Below are 19,208 nucleotides of genomic sequence, written 5' to 3'. Positions count from 1 at the left end.
ATTTAGTGTAATCCCTACGGGGAAGCCCGTCAGTACAGAAGCTGTGTGGCCCCGAAGCTTGGCTAAAGCTCTCTGCAAGAAAAATGTCACTTGCCTCTGATATTTTTACATTCGGCTGTGAACCCACTAAATAATGTTTTCTTAATAAGAACACCTAAAGATTTTGAACCATCTCTCATCCTGGGACTATTAATACATTTTGAAAAATTTAAAGGATAAATTTGCAAAGAACGACTGATATTTGTAAAACATCAGGCAAGACACAAATGTTACAAGTATCAGGATTAATATGACTAGTGTTTTTTTTTATTTCTTTTTTATTTCTTATTTCTCCCTACCCTCCCACAATCTTGACAAATACTTTTTAATTGTGCACTGCACACAGTAGGAGCTCAATAGATATTTTCTGAATGTTGCATGGGTGAAGTGCTTTTGGAAATTAGCAGACAGCTGTCGTGGCCTTGTAAATCATGGCAGAAGTGTGTTTTTACAGATATCGTTGGGGCACAATCAAATCTTCTTGACCTTCTTCTACCTTTATAGATGTGTTTTGACTGATACTGAGAAGATGCTGGTTTGAATGGAGATGCTTATAATTTAAAAACATGATTTTTACCATCTCCTAACACTTCACAAAGGTCAAGAGGGTAGATAAACAACTTCCTACAGCTGCTGCTACATCTGGCACACGCCTGCAGCAGAAAGTGTGCGCTGAAAAGATAAACACATCGGGTTGCATCGGCTTCCACGCCTGTGCTTTCTGCGTCTGAACTTGACCCTCAGCAATTAATATTAAAACCAGGCTTGACATTAATGAATAAAAATTCAAAAGAAATTGTGCTGAGTTGAAACGACCACCATTCCCAAGAGGACAGATTTCTCTGCAGGTTTGGAGGTTAACTTGGATTCTATAGTCCTGGCTGGACGTCTTATCTTTGCTGTTTCCTTCTGGGAATCATCTCATCTTGATTCCTGCGTAGCTTCAGGTCCCTCAGGAGTCCCTACTTGACTAATGCTGAACGTTAATTGTTCTGTCTAGGTTGATTTACTTATATATGGATATTTGCCAAATTTTACTTCGTTTGGCGACCTCTTGAGGATGCTTCCAGCTTAGAGATTCTGTGACACTCTGGATATATTTAAAATTAGCAAGTAAGTCTTTGAAAAAGTCATCAGACAGAACTCTGTACTCTCTTTCAAGTGAAATGATCTGTTGGTTGATTATCTTTTGTATTTATAAGCACTGCTGATGACTCAGAGCCTTAAATAGGCTGGATACTGGATCCTTTCACTGATGACTTAGACAAGTATAGTGAGAGGAGGGGTACCCTTTGTGATGTCCACTTGCTGTATTTGTGGTAAAGCTGGGAAGCTCCTCAATAAACAGTTACCTAATCAAACAAAGACCTCTCAAGTCCAAGTTAATTTTTTTATCCACTAAACCACAGCAACTTTTTAAAAAAGACTGTCAAATATAGTATCACTGATTGTCTTATTTGTTAAATAAGCACCCAGATGCCATTATCCTCATTGCTTGGAAACTGTAATATATTCCTATCTCAGGTTCCATAAAACCAGTTTTTTTTTTTAAGTGTTAACTTTTTTTTTGTATATTTCATGTAAACAGCGCCCTAACAATACTAAGGATGATAACATTCAACGGTAAGCATAGACGAGAAAAGGTTCAACTAAAGGGAAAGAAAAGTTGACTTAGTTGTTTCTAAAAAGCAAAAAATTACGTTTTGATTTGCTTCTGAAGCACAGTATGTATTTCTTTTTCTTTCTTTCTTTTTTTTTATTTCTGCATATTATGGGGGTACAAATGTTTAGGTTTTGTCTCTGCATATTAGCCTTAGGTCTGCAAGCTTCATAATTTTCATTGCCCCTCCTTTTCTTTTTCTTTTTTCTTTTTTGCCACACATAGCCATTGATATAAATGTGTTGGCTTTATTATTTTAAATACATCTGAATTTTGTAGAAAAACGTTTGAATATGCCATTTCTCTTTGCCGTGGCAGACACAGCCTCGGTGGTGGGCATTTCTGTATTGAACCTTGACCAACGAAGGCAAGGTATCTGGGCGTGATGTTTGCACTCTGTTTTTACCAAATTGCTGGGCGAGCACTTTGCAAGATCACAGAGTGTCCTCTATCTCCCGATTAGCATTTAGAGAACCTTGGCAACCGGGATGGAGCCATAGGAGGGAAGCAGGCTGCTATTTAAGTGGAGGAAAGTTGCTCCATGGCTGATAAGCAGAGCGGTGATAAATCACCAACAGCCCTGCAGTCTCGGCGATTCCCAGTGCGGCTCTGGCCCGGACCCCGTCAGCATCTGATGAACTTTTACTTTCACAGCGACATCTGAGGGCACCATTGGGGGAGAAGAAATGTCTGTGCGTGGTCTGCACTGGATACCTGTCAGTGGTTTACAGATAATCTACAGACCACAGAGTATTTTGCTGACGTACTTAAGACCAGAAACCCAGCAGCAGGAAACGTTAAGTTCAGAAGGCTTCTAGAATAGGACTCGCCCGTCCATAGTACAATATTTCTGCTTTAAGAAAGGCCAAAATATTGTTTGATAAACACTGTAGGTTTTGTATCTGCACCAAAGCCCTATACATGCATGTTATTGTTGTTTTTTTAAAACATAGTAACGCCCCATCTTTGCTGTGGCTTTAGTTGACACGATCAAATACTAAATAAAACTCTAGGAATGAACTGCAAAGCCCCTACATCTGTGAGGGGAGGCATGGTTTGGGGAGAAAGACGGTCGGTGAGCCAGTTCCATTTGTAGTTATGCTCTGTTGGTACACATTTGTGTACACGAGGACCTTCAGTGTTGTGATGGGGTTGAGCGTCCCCTAACAACCAGCACGGTGCCTGGCACATGGTAGTTACTCAATAAATATTCGTGAACAAATGAAAGGCTGGAAATATGCTTTATTGAGTTACATGCCCGACGAGTCTCATCGATGTCTGCTTTGGGTTAGGTCTTTGTGATGGATCAACGGCTTCACAGAACCATTATAAAGCCATGATATGGATGGATGTGTAATATCGGGTTTATGGAATTAGGGTCTACTTGGCACATCACTGACCGCTGCTATAGTTACACGCTGTGTTTAGGACGATGAAGAACATGGAGAATGATGCATGGTCCTGTCTTCAAAGAGTTTTTAATCGGGTTGGGGAGACAAGACTAAAAGACTTTCACTAATAGTTTATTTGCAGGAGTCTAAATGATACGATATTGCATTGTCTATCCTAGACTGTGGGGGCTATTACTTTCATTATCTGGTTTTATTCAGCTTTAAACAGTTCATGGCATTAAGTAGAATCACAGAATGTCAGAGTGAAATGGGACCCCTCAGAAATCTTTGATACCTTTTAGTCTAACTCCTCATTTTTTTTTTTTTTTTCAGATGAGAACACTGAGAGGTTAAGTGAGTTGGCCAAGATCACAAATCACCCAGTCAGTGATAATGTTCACTGTTCCCCTGGGATTTTGGTTCCAAAGTCTGCTAGAGCCCCACGCTCATGCCAGAAGTTGGCTTTGTTTCTAAATGAAGTCTCTTTGTTTTGTGATAATAAATCCTCTATTGCATAAATTCTAAGACTGATGCAATTTATACCACTGCAACTGCTTAGCAAATATGTCAAAGTTAGTTTCCACTGTGTGTATTCTCTCTCTCTCTCTTTAAAAAACAAAACCAAAAATCAGCCCTTTAGGATTATGTCCATAATCTGCACGGTGTAAGAAATACTGGAACTTACTGATGCCATCTCATATCTAACAGTTAATGTTTCTTGAGCCCAAATCCACAGGCCTCTGCTGTTTGCAAGTACCACGCTGCTCACTCATCATAGCCACCCTAGGAGGCAGACGCCGAGGCTTAAAGAGTTTAAGTCACTTGTCTAAGGTCTCAGAGATAGCGAATGACAGAGTCGCGCCACGAACCCAAGAAGTCGGACTCCAGAGCCTGTGCTCTTGACCGCAGCTCCATATCACTTGCGTGTTTTAAAGGCCAGACTCCTAGAAGTTGGCATGGTAGGTGTCCACCACACCTCGGAGTTTCTGGAACATTACAACACCCGTCCAAAGTCTTGGCTGCGTCCCCCAGCTAGACTCTGTGTCCCCCAGCTAGACTCTGTGTCCATGAGTTTCCTCTTCAAACATTTGCATCTTTTCAACAAGACAGATACCCACGTTTGGCCTCGCTCAGGACATCGTTGGGCACCCATTGGGAATTTAAACATAGGGGTCATAATCCTTCACCCCTCACATTTGCCTTGATTCCTTCTGTCCGTCCTTCCTTCCTTCCTTCCTTCCTTCCTTCCTTCCTTCCTTTCTCTTTCTTTCTTTCCCTTCCTTCCTTCCTTCCTTCCTTCTTCTTCTTTTTTCTTTCTCTTTCTTTGTTTCTTTGTTTCTTTCTTTCTTTCTTTCTTTCTTATCAGATTTAGTAAAAAACCTGGAAAGATTGGATCAATTTGAAAATGTCACAAAAATTATAGAATTTGCAGATCTTATAGACCTGGTTATTTGGTGAAAAGTTATTTTTAAGTGTTCCTCCTTTTCCTCAGCTCGCATTTTTTAAAAAAGTGGAATAATAATGGAGAAAAGGGAAGCAACCTCCAGCATTTCAGTCAGCTCACTCACTGATCCTTCTAGAGCAGCCGGCCTCGAATGAACCTCCGCTGGCTGCAGAACATCAGGGTCTGTGACATCTAATCCACCCAGAGGAGGCTTCCGATTTTATTAGGCCCTCGGAATTTAGCCTAGAACACGGGCCGTTACACAGTCGAGGCAGAATAAAGAGTGGGGCCCTGACTCCTAGGGTGGGGTGGGGGCGTCTCTGGCAGGAAGTGTTCTGATGTGCTGACAATGAGGAAACAGGCCGTGTTTTTGTTTATTTTCTCATAAAGTGCTGATGAACAAGTGAGGAGTTGCATTAAGGGGCTCTGAGGGCAAGCTGTGAAAAGAGATTGGGGGTTATCAGCCTTTTAGTCTGGTTTCCTTTGGAAAGAATGCTTGTGACATCGCCACCCCTCATCCTGGCGCCCCCCCTCCTTGCGCCCCTCGATAACTTTGAATGCCTCAAGCTGATGTCAGCCCTTTTTGGCAGATGGAGAGAAGATGGGAGTTATGGGTTCCTTAACAATAGATGCAAATGGATGGGAGATAAAGCCAATTTCTACTCACTCAATAACTCCTTTGTTGTTGTTGTTGTTTTTGTGCTTACGCCTGATAGTTTTAAATTTCTGGGCTCCTTTAAAGAGATCCCTAGGAAATTGGTGGAGTGGGTAGTGGGAGAGGGATTCTGTTGGGAGGAATATTCTTATCTCTGGATCTAAGACCTTATCTGACACAAAAATGGAGGAAAGTCAGAAATACGAGGAAATCATCGTCTGCAGCCATGAATAAATCTGTTTTTTGGAAGATAAAAATTCTTCAGCAACGTACCTAAAAAAAGTATAAGCTTTGAATACCTCGTGGAGCAATGCATGGAATAAAGACATAAGTGATCAAATGAATTAAAAAAAATTAAATGATCCCAAGCCTAGTAATTATAGAGGAGGCACTATCACACTTCCTTGGTTGCAGTAACGGCAGCTTCAAAGTATATTGTGTCTTCCTCGGAGAGAAAGCAGGTCTGTTTCCCGTGCCGAGTTGACATCATGGGAGTAAGGCGATGTCTGCTAAAATAACTCACTAAAAATCAGGTTTGACCATTATGCTTCTAAGTCAAGGGATTTAAAATGTTTCACAGATGATAGCAATTTTAACCAAGGTGACCTAGAGTAATTCTAAGGAATAAAAAATAGCAATAAATAGTTCAGAATGGATTCGATCCAATACATAGGGCTTTCTCAGGCTTTTTTTTTTTTTAATTTTTATATTTCTTACGATGCATGAATATACAATGAAAATAGTAATGGATTTTTGGAAGAGACTGGATTATATATTGGAAGGAGATGAAATATTTGATGTGAAACTCAACCTGCTCTGAAAAAAAAAAAAAGACTAGCATCGACTTTATTCTTTGTGCTGTACATTTTAATAAGATGTGAGGATCAAGTGTCTGACAGCTGAAGCAGTTACCATTAGATGCAAAAGAATAACATGGTCTAGTGAAGTCTTCAGTGTGGTCCTTACTAAAGACGAACAATGCAAGTTGGTAGAGCCAATCAACAATATTGATAGAGCTGTTTATTTCCTCCTGGAGTGGGCAAGCTGAGGGAATGTTACTGTGGGTTAGTGAGTGCATGGGAATTAAATTTGCAAATGTTCAAGTTACTGTACGTTTCTGAGCCTCAGTTTCCCCACGTCAGGGTGGGACTCTGACGCCTGACTGCCGGAGTTGAATCCCAGCTTTGTGAGTGACTTTCGGTCACTCCTTGAACCAGGTTACTCCCCTTCTCTGTGCCTTAGTTTTCTCGTCTGTAAAATTGAGATGTAAACCCCTAAAAATGCCTGGGTGCTATTATTACTAAACATCGCACATAGCCAGAATGGATTTTTCTTTAGAATCTGCCTTGACTCAGTTTTTCTGTCTATAAAATACACAGGGCAATGAAATATCATTGAAGACTACGAAGTTCAGCACTTCCTGGATGTAAGGTACAACTGAAGCAAAAAGCTGCGTTTATTATTAAATGTCATGTGCTACTTTGAAGCTCTCCCGTAATATCGGCGGTCTAGACATCCTAGTAGTTTAACGTGACCTTCCAAAAAATAACATGCATGGCTTATAAAAATACCATCGAGGAAGGCCCGAGATCAAAGATACTATTTAAATGTGATGCATCATTTTTATTTTTGGTATTACTCAGACTTTTCTACATAAAAAGGAAAAAAAAATATGAGTTTGGTGAAAAATGCCCCAGCTTTATTTTGATATGAGCTAACTACAGAAATGAAGGAGCAAGATCAGTGTTATGAAAACTAAAATTACAATACTGGATTGTAAATATTATGACTTTGTTTGGAAAACTTCAACTTCAGCATCTTTAATCTTTTTTTTTCCCACATCAAATGGTTTAAAAACACTACAGTAAGTGACGCCACATATAAAATTTTGGAGCTGAAAGTGCTGTAGGGGATCATTTGGTCCACATCCCTCGCTCTGCGGGTGGGGAAACTGAGGCCCAGAGAAGGACAGTGCCTTGCCCGGTTGGGTGATGTTTGAGCTCCACTGGAACCCAGGAAGGGCCCGATGCCCAGCTCTGGCTCTCCAGTGGGTATTTCTTTCTGCCTTTTGGGAAGCTGAGTATTTGCTGCAACATTCGTGCCTCCCCCATGCCCTTTCCTCAACTCTGCTTTTATCTCCTACTTTGATTCGGAGTCAGTTCTGGAGTCCTCCGTTGGAAGCTCCTCTGAGCCTCCGCATCTGTGTGAAACAAGTTAATTACAGCCTTGCTTGCAGAGTGGTTGTAAGGTCTAAGTGAAATAACATGTCGGAAGTACCTAGCAGACAGTGAGCTCTCAATAAGTACCAGTGTTAAAAAAAATACTATTCTGGGGAAAAATATATCTTCGGACGGGCAAAAAATTGTTTAAAAATACGTTTTTTGGGGTCTGGACTCACTATGAACATAGCAGGACTATCTATTGTTCAGAATTGGTCAACATTTGGTGCTTTTGGTTTATAGACTGGTCCTGCTAAGTAGTAGCTGCATAGAGGGCAGATGAGGATAGATTGTAAAAGTGCATTTGAATAAAACCACTCGGTCCTCACTCTGGGGGTAGGAAGCGTTTGTGAAGATGGAGTGATTCGGAGGGTGGCGGTGATAAAGACAATAGCAGCGCCCCTCTGCTGGGGAACCCTGGGGGACAGCCACTGGCTAAGCTCTGCAGAGGTTTCCCCTTACGAGGTAACTCCCCATTTTACTTATGAGAAGCTGAGGCTTGGAGACAGTTCGTAACTTGCATAAGGTAAATTATAGACCCAACCCCGACTTTCTGATCCCAAAGCCCCAACTTTTAACCACTCTACAATTCAAGTTCTTATTCCCAAGTTGTCAGTATTCAAATTCCTCAAATAACTGCTCAGTTTCTGCTTCGCTAGTGGAGATTCAGTTGACTTCCATCACCTGGAGGTTTCCCGTGCTGGTTCCTTCTCTCCTCTCGTGCCAGGGCGTAGGCGTCCTTGGCTGGTGAGTAGGTTTCCCAGGGCTGCAGTAACAAATGACCACTAACTGGGGGGCTGAAAAAGACAGAGATTTATTCTCTGACGGTTCTGGAGGCCAGAAGTCTGAAACCAAGGTCTTGGCAGGGCCGGGCGCCTTCTGAAGGCTCTAGGCAAGAATCCTTTCTTGCCTCTTCCTGGCTTCTGATGTTCGCCATCAATGCTGGGTGTTCCTTAACTTGTGGGTGCGTCACCCCAATCGCTGTCTCCATCTTCGCATGGCTTCTTCCTTGGATGTGCTTCTGTTTCCGAATCTCGTTTTCCTTTCTCTCCTAAAGATACCATCAAGATGGATTTAAGGCCCATCCCAATCCAGTCTGACATCTCAACTATTATACTCAATCTGCAAAGACCCTATTTCCTATTTCCAAATAAGATCGTGTTCTGAGGTTCTGAATGGATGTGAATTTTGGGGGGATGCTATTCAACGGTTCTCCCTGGGAAGAATTTTACCTGAGTGAGAATTCACTCCAGAAAGGACATATTTTAGCCTTCTCCAGGGCATTGTAGCTAGACAGGCAAAACATAAGGTAGTTTTCACTTTGAAAGTCTGTTATTTCTATCATCAGGTATTTTCTGTTGCAAAACTGCAATGATGCATAGTTAATCCGGAATGCATTTCACGAGCCTTTGGAAATTTCAATGGGCTATAAGCAAAATCTAATTTTTCAGAAGAAATAGTGCAACGGCTCCGCCTAAAGCAGCCCTGGAGAGCTCACAGCCAGGAACTGTCCAAGGAGCTCACCCCAGAAATGTTCCAAGGCTCACGTCTCCTTCCTTCAGCGGCCCAGGCCCTGGGAAGTGGAGCCATTTGTCAGGAAGCCATTTATCTGTGTCATCGCTGGTGAGACTGAGGAGTGAGAAAACAATGTTATCAGAGGCTGCGTTCCTAGTTGTGACAGGCGTCAAGGAGAACCCAACTGGCCCTACGTTTATTTAGCAGAGCTGCCAGTAAGATTTGTGCCCATGTGAACACGTACAAATATGTCTTATTTACGTCATGGCTCTGGTTGAATTGGGAAGAAAAATTACACATTCTTAAGCTGAATTACACATTCAAAAAGCTTAAGGCTTTTTGAGGATACTTTTATGTTTAAAGTAAATTACTTGTTTGTCAACCATGGCTTTGTCTGTGGGCTCCAGTCCTGCTGGTCTTTTAGCATGCCTGGGAGATGCCGAGCTAATTTCTGCCCCAGGGCCTTTGTATCTGCTGCTCCCTTTGCTTCAAAATATTCTTCCCCCAAATCTTCCAGAGACCAGCGCCTTCCTGTCACTCATGTCTGCCCTCACAGCAGTCTTCCCTGGCCACCCAGAATCTGTCTATGTCACCCTGTTTTATTTTCATTATAGCATCATCTTAACCTGATTTTTAATTATTATTATTTTGTCTAATTGTTTATACATTTGTCCTTTTCACCCTCTATCAACAATATATAAGCTCCACGAGATCTGAGATCTCATTTTGTTCACTGCCATATCCCTAGCACCTAGAGCAGTGCCTGGCACATAGTAGGTGCTCAATTAGTATCTGTCGAATGAATAAATTCACAATTGAGTGAATAGGTGAACTTTTACCCTTCCTTCAGTTCAGTCTTATTTCCTCAGGCAGAACTTCCCTGATCTCTCTGACTAGGTTATATACCTCTGTTAAAGTCATCATATACTTGCCTTTTATAATGTTTATCACGGTTATCATCTCGCATTTATGTGTACGGTATTAACCTCTGAGTAATGTCTGTTTTCACACTAGATTGAAAGCTCCGCTCTGCAGGAACCACTTACTAACGTATTCCTAACACCAAACACAGCGCCTCAACAATTATCTGTAGAATGAGGAATAAAGCCAGGTGTGTCATTTACACTAAAGTTGTGTCGTTAACACTGTCGGTAGCTGGCAGGTTCCAGCCACAGGGCTGGGCTTCGGGCCTAGAATTCCTGTTCCTGGGGTGGTGGAGGGTGAGGAGCTGGCAAACGCAGGTGAGACAGGGAATCGGACATTGGGAACAAGACTAATGCTCAGTTTCAGGACTTGGTTACACGGAGGGGGCTGAGTTTGGGGAATAAGATCAAGATCCAGTCATTGGTCCACAGCGAGTTTTATTTGATGCTGAGCGGACGAGTCTAAGTCGCTGCCCTTAATAGCTTCCTTTCCACCTGTGCACTTGGTCAAGACCCTATCAGCAGCTGCGCCTGCGATTCCACAGCTCAGGGACTTCCTCCAGGTTCCCCCTTCCATTCTTTACTTTGAACCCTATTGTTTTGGTCTGGTTTCCCTGGTTCCTTCCTGTTTCCTTGGATGTGGATTTTCCCTCTTTGCCTACTCTCTTTGGGTTGATAACTGGGCTGCCCGGCTTGCCTCTCTCCATCTTGGACCTTTAACAACACGCTCTGCGGCCCCTGTCTGATCTTTCCCTGCCTCTCCCTGTGCCTAGCCCGGGCCCTGGAGATGCCAGCTGGGCTGGGGGTAGCCTGTGTCCAGTGGTCCGGCCTCCTGCTTGTTTGGGAGGAGAGACTGGATATTGAGTTCTCCTGAATGGATTTCCTGGAGTCTCTTTAGTCTAAGGCTACGATTAAATCTAGGATGGATCTGGGAACACACCACATTCTGCTCCTTTGCTCATGGCAGGTGTCATTAACTGATCATAGCTCCTTTCCCACTGAATCCAGCTCACAGTTTTGCTCCAAGCAATCAGCACCAGTTGTTGGAGTAGGCCTGCAGCAAATCCGAGTCTATGCGAGCGAAGAGTGTGTGTATGTAGGATTGGGAAGAAAAATCTCAAAAGGCCCCAGTTACGGAGAGATGAGGTTAGTAGAGGGTGGAGCTAGGTTCAGGATGACAGATGTTTTGCATGAATATGTTTGGCAAGCTTCATTTCTTAGTATTAAGCGTGAGCTCTGAAATATTAAAATACTTATGAAAAATAATTAATAAGGAAAAACTTGCTTAAAATGAGCCTTGGAGCTAAATGGGAGACATATGTTGCTAATTTAACTGGTTATTCCTATAGATAGCCATTGTTTAATCTTCAGCCAGAACAAAAATGAGGTGTTTATGAGCTGATCTATTGAAGTTTTAAGTGTGCTTCATTTACAGTGAAATCTTAAATGTCCAAAGAGTTTATTGTTGGCTGGAGTGATATGGGATAGAGAATCCTCCAGGTGCAACAGAAACGCTGGGAATAGAGATGGGTCAGGGAGGGAGCCGTTGCCTGTTGCTAAGTAATGGCAAGATGGCTATCACCTGCCAAAGGAGCAGATTTCTAACCCGGTTATTTCTCTGTTCACCTGTAATATGTGTGAGATCAGGATTCATTTGGCAAAATATACATATAAGTACCCGCCATGAGATTGATGGAGTGGAAAAGTATATTTGCTTGGTGGCACTCACATCACCTACTTAGACTAAATATAGTGTAAAATGCAACTTGGTTTTTTAGATTAAGCTTTCTTTTTAAAATTTATTTTTTATTTGTATATGTTCATAGGGTACAAGTGCAATTACTACAGTGATATACTGGATTGTGGTGAAGTCAGGGCCTTCCGTGCATCCATCACGTGAGCAATGTACATTGTACTCACCAAGCAACCTCCCATCATCTCCCACCCCTCTGAGTCTCCATGTCCATCGTTCCATACGGTGCTTACATGTGTACACATTATTTAGCTCCACTTGTAAGTGAGAACTTGCGGTATTTGTCTTTCTGTGTCTGAATTGTTTCGCTTAAGATAATGGCTTCCAGTTCCACCCGAGTTGCTGGGAAAGACATGATTTCATTCTTTCTTATGAATGAATCGTATTCCAGTGTGTATCTGTACCACATTTTCTTTATCCAATCCTCTGTTGATGGACAATTAGATTGATTCCATATCTTTGCTATTGTGAATAGTGCCGAGATAAACATATGAGTGCAGGTATCTTTCTTACACAGTGATTTCTTTTCCTTTGGGTAAATACCTGGTAGTGGGATTGCTGGATTGTATGGTAGTTCTATTTTTAGTTCTTTGAGAAATGTCCATACTGTTTTCCATAGACGTTGTACTAATTTACATGCCCACCAACGGTATGTAAGTGTTTCCTTTTCTACACATCCTTGACAACATCTGTTATTTCTTGTTTCTTTAATGATAGCCATTGTGATTGGTATAAGATGATATCTCATTGTGGCTTTAATTTGCATTTCTCTGATGATCAGTGATGTTGACCATTTTTTCATATTCTTGTTGGCCATTTATTTGTCTTCTTTTGAAAAATGTGTATTCATATCCTTAGCCTACTTTTTAATGGGGTGGTTGTTGTTGAATTGTTTGAGTTCCTTGTAAACTCTGAATATTAGTCCCCTTTTGGAAAATAGTTTGCAAATATTTTCTCCCATTCTGCAGGTTGTCTGTTCACTGTTGTTTGTTCAATCTGTTGATTATTTCTTTTGCTGTTCAGAAGCCTTTTTTTTTTTTTTTTTTGAGACAGAGTCTCACTCCGTTGCCCTGGCTAGAGTGAGTGCTGTGGCGTCAGCCTAGCTCACAGCAACCTCAAACTCCTGGGCTCAAGCGATCCTACTGCCTCAGCCTCCCAAGTAGCTGGGACTACAGGCGTGCGCCACCATGCCCGGCTAATTTTTTTCTATATATTTTTAGTTGTCCGATTAATTTCTTTCGATTTTTAGTAGAGACAGGGTCTCGCTCTTGCTCAGGCTGGTCTCGAACTCCTGAGCTCAAACAATCCGCCCGCCTCGGCCTCCCAGAGTGCTAGGATTACAGGCGTGAGCCACCGCACCTGGCCCAGAAGCTTTTGAGTTTAGTTAAGTCCCATTTGTCTATTTTTGTTTATTGCCTGTGCTCTGAGGTTTCAGTAATGAAGTCCTTGCCTAGACCAATGTTTAGAAGAGTTTCACCTAGGTTTTCTTCTAGTATTTTTATAATTTCAGGTCTTACATTCAAAGCCTTAATCCATCTTGAGTTGATTTTTGCATATGGTAAGACATAGGGCTTCAGTTTCATTCTTCTGCATATGACAATCCCGTTTTCCCAGCACAATTTATCAAAAAGGGTGTCTTCTCCCCACTGTATGTTCTTGTTGACTTTGTCAAAGATTGGTTGGCTTTAAGTATGTGGCTTTATTTCCGGGCTCTCTATTCTGTTCCATTGATCTATGTTTCTCTTTTTATGCCAGCACCATGATGTTTTGGTTACTATAGCCTTGTAGTGTAATTTGAAGTCAGGCAATGTGATTCCTCCAGCTTTGTTCTTTTTGCTCAAGATTGCTTTGGCTATTTGGGCTCTTTCTTGTTTCCATATGAACTTTAGAATTGTTTTTTCTAATTCTGTGAATAATGACATTGGTATTTTGATAGAAATTGCATTGAACTTGTAGGTTACTTTGGGCAGTATGGTCATTTTAACAATTTTAATTCTTTCAATCCAGGAGCACGGGATATTTTTGCATTTGTTTGTGTCATCTAGAATTTCTTTCATCAGAGTTTTGTAGTTTTTCCTGTAGAGATCTTTTATCACTTTGGTTAAATACATTCCTAGGTATTTTTTGTTAAGCTATTGTAAATGGGATTGCCTTTTTGGTTTGGTTCTCAGCTACATCATTACTGGTGTATAGAAATGCTACTGATTCTTGCATGTTGATTTTGTATCCTGAAACTTTACTGAATTCATTTATCAAAATCTAAGAGTTTTTTTGTAGAGTCTTTAGGGTTTTCTAGTTATAAGATCATATCATCAGTGAACAAGAAAAGACTTCCTCTTTTCCATTTTGGATGCCTTTTATTTCTTTCTCTTACCTGATTTCATTGGCAAAGACTTCTAGTACTGTGTTGAGTAAGAATGGTGAAACTGGGCATCCCTGTCTTGTTCCAGTTCTTAAGGGGAATGCTTTCAACTTTCCCACATCAAGGATGATGTTGGCTGTGGGTTTGTTGTATATGATCTTTATTATTTTGAGATATCTTTCTTCTGTGCTTAATTTGTTGAGGTAGATTGAGTTTCATACTTGAAGCCAATTTGCTCATCTTACTTCTGTGCTTCTGCTATAATACCATAGTGTGACATCTGTTGTTTTTCAATCTCAGCATCCATTCCCTGTTCTTTTGGTAACAGCCTTGTGATTTTTTTCAGGGGAGAATAAAACTCTTCTTCACTCTCAGTCCATGTTTAGGGGAGGCCCTATGACCTTGGATTGGCTGATCAGTACATCACATTCCTTGGCCCACAGAAAAATGGTTCAGGAATGGGCGTGTTACCCTGTCAGAACCAACTGGACTTAATTCTTTTTTTTCTTTTCTTTTAATCTATTGGGAAGAAAGTATTTGTATTTCTGCTGGTGTTGTTGAGGACATTGAATATAATTCTGGAGTTGTTGACAGTCATCTTGACATTGTCAGGAGAGCCTGAAAATGGAGCAAACACAGAGAAAAGTAGGCTGAAATTTCATGAAATAGGAAGTTCTCAAGATTCCAAATGATCTAGTCATGTGTGTAGTTTGTTGCTTATGGGCTTCAGTTTCATGAACTCCCAAACTTTCTGTTTTGAGGAAGCCATTTGAATGGAATGTTATCATCTGAGGCTGGAGTCCTGATATAAAGGCACTTATCTTTCCCACTTCATCTGACTGAGCAAGAAAAGTGGAATCTTCTGAAATGTAAGTCTCACGAGAGCAGGGATATTGTCTGCTGTCATGACACCTAGATTAGCACCTTTAGTAGGTCCTCAATAAATGTTACAATAATTATATTGATGAGGCCCACTAAACAACTCTGTTTTAAAAATACCCTTTTTTCTTATTATGCTAGTAAATATTTATTATAAGAACTTTACAGAAACAGATAAAAAAGGAATAACTACCACTCATCACCTTACCCTTCAGAGATAAGCATAGCCAACTTTAGTGTATGGTATAGCTTTCAATTATATACCACATATATATTTAAAAATGATATTGTATTTCATATACTTTGCTCATAAATTTTTTATTTGATATGTAATAAACCAATTTTGAAATCACTGCAAACACTATGTAGCGATTTCAAAATTGGTTCATTATATATCAATCGAAAAATTAATTCTTTTTAATGGGTATCTGGTATTTCATTATATGGCTGAGCCAAAAGTTATTCAAGAAATCCCCAATTATAGAGAATTTGATTACTTCCAATTGTCAATAACATAAATATACTCAATGTTTACAAATATCAATGATTATTTCCTTAGAATCATTTTCTGGAAATGAAATTATTGGGCCAAAGAATATAAACAGTTCTAAGAATTTCAATACATATAGCCAAATGGATTTTTACTCTCACTAACTTGAGTACTAAAATGGTTTTAAAATCTTTGCAAAATTGATAGGTAAATTATTTTATCTTTTCATTTTTTTTCTTTATTGTTAGTAAGAGTGAAGATTTTTAAAAAATAATATGGGTGATTAGTATCCCTCCTTTTATAAATTCTAGAACAGTTCTTTATTTAATCATCTCTTTCTAAGTACATTTATTATATTTTATATTTGAAGATGCTGTTCCAAGCTTATGACTTCTAGAGTGACTATTTTCCTATAAGGAAGTGGGACTTTGGCCCTTCTTTTAATAGTTGTAGCAGCTTTTCAGAAAACCAAACATTGTACACCTTGCCTTTTAGTTTTCTGAACTACAAAAACATTTTGGGTCCCATGGTCGTACCTATTTGGGATGCTTATACTGACAGTTCTGTTTGATTCAATTACTTTAAAAGGTCTCTTTGGTTATTCCAGACCACCAGTGTCAGAAGTGGCATCATTAGGAGTTTCTATTTCACTATTTCAAACCATCATCCCCTTTCACCCGATTATTGCAAAAGTCTCCCAAATGGTCTTTCTTCCTCACTCTTCTCCTTGGTCTGATTTATTTTCTACCTTCTCACTTGGGACACAAACAATCACCAATCAAAAAGTCACAGCTTAGACTATATTACTCCCCATAAACCTTCAATGACTCCATAGTGCTCACTGTGTACAGTCTGAGATTCTTGGTTACTGTGTTCGTGGCCTTTCAGGACTTGGTCCCAGCTCACCCTTCCATTCCAATTTTGTATTACTCTCATAATTCATGAATCTTACCCATTAACCAAGCAGAACGGCCTCTACGCCTTTATTCATATTGCTCTTTCCCTCTTTGAATGCCCTTCATCCACATCTCTGCTTGTCAAAACCTTTGAAGACACAGTCCATATGCCTCCCCCAGGATGGAGTCGTCCCCACTCCCCCGGCCAGGAAAGTCTCTCCCTCTTGTGTGCATCAAACACGTATTACATATAAATCTTAGGGAACTTATCTCCCCCTGTTGTCTCCTGTGGTTATTTTTATAGATGAATTGTCTTCCTTAACAAGAAGGAGAACACTCATGTAAATCTATAATTATAACTGTGGAAGGTTTGGGGGAAAAATCAGTCAAAATATTTGAGAGGCCTATGTTTTTCTTTTCCTCACATTGCGGATCTCGTCCCTGCCATTTCCTGTGCTCGTCTGCCAGCGTCCACCTTAACCCAGTAACTCAATTGTTTCTAGAGCTCTGATTGTCCTTGATTTTAGTCCTGAAATTTGCACAGGTTTTCTAAAATGCACTTCGGGATCCCATTTTGTTTTTCTTCTGTGTTTAGGAGGAAGAGAGGCAGGGAGTTGGTAAACACAGCCTGCAGAGCTTCCCCAAACAGGCAGCCAGATACTTTGATCATTAGTTATGTTAAGCGTCTTCCTTTCTCCTGCCCCATGAGGATCTATTTTCCAGGCCTGTTTTGAGGAAGCAGGAGCGGCCATTCCCGTATAATCAGGGAGCCCTGGGCTGTTTTATAGGGTGTTTGTTTCTTGTGAATTTAATTACTTATACTCAAAATTCCACATTCTAGAACAGGAGTTAGCCTTTCCCTGTTACATTTGGCTTAGGGTAACTGGGCAGAGGGACTAAGCTTCCAATTTATGGCCCCATACAGTTGAGAATCCCCTGCCCAGATCATAATAAGATCACAATTTCACTTGGTATTGCCCTTTTAGAAATCTTCTCTTACATCATGCCAACTTTAAGATTGCTAAAATGAATGTTATCAAAGGCATCACAATATGTTGACACAATATGGAGGACGAGGCTGTTCTATTTCTCCGGCCTTCCCCTCAACCTTCTCTTTTGCTCACCAACAAGGTATAGTGAATGGTTGAAAACGAGCTTCCTTTCCTTCATGGCTTTAAATATGTTTGGCTCCAGCGAGGGTAGGCTTAGCTTAAGCTGAGCTCCAAGCCCCTTGGCTTGCCAGAAATCACCAGAGGTCACAAGAAGTGTGCTTAGGAGCCAGGCACAGAGCCAACCTCCAAGTGGAGGATTCCTCAGCCCATCGGCCTTCACAGAGGAACATCTATAGTCTCTCCTCTCCACCACCCACCCATCACGGTCTCTTCAATGGTCTCGACCACCTTCCCTGACTCCTTCTTTCTGTCCATCTGTGGTAGGCACCAGCGTTTCTCCCGTATCTGCTGCATCAGCGCCTGGTACCGCCATCCTGACCTGTTGTAGGAAAAGTCTGAGCCCTGCACAAAACCATCTTGGTCTGAGAGTAGCTGTCAACTAGGATTCAGGCCCAGGTTGGGGCTGGAGCAAATATATACAAGCACCTCCCACAAATATATACAATTATTATTTGTTAATTAAAAATCATGTAAAGGCCGGGCGGGGTGGCTCACGCCTATAATCCCAGCACTCTGGGAGGCCGAGGCGGGTGGATCGTTTCAGCTCAGGAGTTCCAAACCAGCCTGAGCAAGAGCGAGACCCTGTCTCTACTAAAAATAGAAAGAAATTAATTGGACAACTAAAAATATATAGAAAAAATTAGCTGGGCATGGTGGTGCATGCCTGTAGTTGGGAGGCTGAGGCAGGAGGATCGCTTGAGCCCAGGAGTTTGAGGCTGCTGTGAGCTAGGCTGACGCCATGGCACTCACTCTAGCCCGGGCAAAAGAGTGAGACTCTGTCTCAAAAAAAAAAAAAAAAAATGTAAAGCTTTAGAAAAAGAGGAAAAAATATTTAAGGCACTCAATCATAAGCATGAGTCATCATCTTCACCAGGGGAGACTTTTCCCTTATTTTGAGCAAAAATATGTATTGTCAGTTAAATCCATCTATTTTCTCTCTCAGCTCCGAAGGGGCTGAGACAAGTTTCCCAATTCATAAACTTTTGGGTGTCTCCCTCCACTGATTTAGATGCTGCTGAGGGGTCATTGACGACCTTACGCCATCATCCATCCATTATTTACTGACGTCCTATTCAGTGCAAGATCTGGGGCTCACCGCTGTGAAGGAAACGAATGTGAATAATAAATAGAAACACACAAAAACAACCAACCATTATATTATAGAAATATATAGAAAATAGGTATTTATTGGCAGTATACAGTACAATGGGAACCCAGAAAAGGAATAATTAATTCTACTTGGGGATCTCTGAGGTATTTTTATAGCGAAGTGGAGCTTAATTTGGGTTAATAAACACCATACCGAAGCTCGAAAATGCATGGCATACGTAGCTAATGTTTGGTTGAGGTTGGAATGTGAGGTTAATGGATAGATTTAAGGTGTGGAGGTAGGAAAGGTAGGCTGCTGTTGAACTTTGGAAGGTCTTGGACACTATACCAAGGACATCGAAACTTAATTCTGCAGGCAATAAAGAGCCATTGAAGTCTTCTGACAAGGGCAGCAGCTGAACAAGTTGTGTTTTACCAACATTTTTCTGGCGACAGTGTAAAGAGTGGGTGAGGCAAGAAGTTGGGGGCAGAGAAACCAGGTAAGAAGTTTATCCAAACAAGAGATAAGAAGAGCCTAAAGTAGGGCAATAAAAGGGACTCACGACTATTTTATCAAATCCTGAGCCACCTAGAATTTTTTTTTTTCTGTTGAATTTGGGGAAAGTCCGATTGCAATCTCTTCTCTACTCTTTAAAGGATGTCACTGTGCCGATTCACTGTGTATATGGGTAGGAGCCAAGTGTAATAAACATGCATGTTA

The sequence above is a fragment of the Propithecus coquereli genome, unplaced genomic scaffold (genome assembly GCF_000956105.1).
Source record: "Propithecus coquereli isolate 6110/MARCELLA unplaced genomic scaffold, Pcoq_1.0 Scaffold162, whole genome shotgun sequence".
Classification (NCBI taxonomy): Eukaryota; Metazoa; Chordata; class Mammalia; order Primates; family Indriidae; genus Propithecus; species Propithecus coquereli.
This window is presented reverse-complemented; position numbering follows the sequence as displayed.